The sequence below is a fragment of the Ciona intestinalis genome, unplaced genomic scaffold, assembly GCF_000224145.3.
Source record: "Ciona intestinalis unplaced genomic scaffold, KH HT000709.1, whole genome shotgun sequence".
Taxonomy (NCBI): domain Eukaryota; kingdom Metazoa; phylum Chordata; class Ascidiacea; order Phlebobranchia; family Cionidae; genus Ciona; species Ciona intestinalis.
The window spans coordinates 4,154-5,398 of NW_004191030.1; positions in this window are offsets into that span (position 1 = coordinate 4,154).

Below are 1,245 nucleotides of genomic sequence, written 5' to 3' on the forward strand. Positions count from 1 at the left end.
CGCTTATATAAACAAACTCTTTGTCAAAGCTATGGTTGATGACACCTTCCCAGGACAGCCGCCAAACTCCACGAGTGTAACACTTATGGCGTCTGGTAATCTGAGGATCGTCTGCAAGGATGAGACCTCCCTCGACATACTGAGGACTTGGCTGAGGAAAGTGCCCGCTCGACCTGGTGCTCCGTCAGGCTGCATAGCCTTGGGTCCACAAGGCCGGCCAAATGAGAGGATGTATATTGCGAGGATCGTCTGCAAGGAAGAGACCTCCCTCGACATACTGAGGACTTGGCTGAGGAAAGTGCCCGCTCGACCTGGTGCTCCGTCAGGCTACATAGCCTTGGGTCCACAAGGCCGGCCAAAGGAGAGGATGTTTATTGCATGGATTCCGTGTCCAGATCTGCGTGGGAACTATGAACAGTTCCTCCCAGTAATAGGACGACAGAATCCTGAAATACCCATAGATAAACTACGGGTCGTCAGTGCGGTTTGCAATGGCAACGACTACGGATTTCATCTCCGTATCGCTGTCCAACTCACCGCACTCCCGTCTCTCAGGAAGGCAAACTTCCAACTGAACTTCCTTCTCGGGCTTACCAACCTTGTTGGTAGCCAGGCGAAGGCGGCAGAAGAAGAAGGCGAGTCACCTGGGCAGGAAACCAACCCGAGAAATCAGGATGGTGCTCCAAAGACGGGCTAAGCGTACAGGCATTGCCTGTTACCAAATCAACTTGCACCACTGTATAGCAGCCGCCTTCGAACTAATGGCCAAGCTGAACGCAGAGGGGCACACATTTATAGCTCTTGTTCAAGAACCATATTGCTCGCATGGTAAAGTTCGATATTCCCCAACATCGACAACAATCTTCTCCCATGTGACTTCAATACATCCGAGAGCATGTGTTATAGCATCCAGCAACCTCGTCACATGGCCACTGGCTCAATTTACGAACAGAGACATGTGCACTATTGCTGTTGCTACCAATAATAATAAAAATAACCATTTTATTTTCTCCTCAGTTTACATGCCAGGTGATGACGGAAATGCTCCTCCTCCTCAGCTGGTGCAAGACCTGATCACCCATTGTGAACTGAACAACACCAACGTCATTACTGGCACGGATGCCAACTCTCATCATACTTTCTGGGGAAGTACCGACTGTAACAACAGAGGAACTGCACTCCTAGAATTTCTGATGAGTTTCATGCTGACAGTGTGCAACACTGGCATCACACCAACTTTCGTGA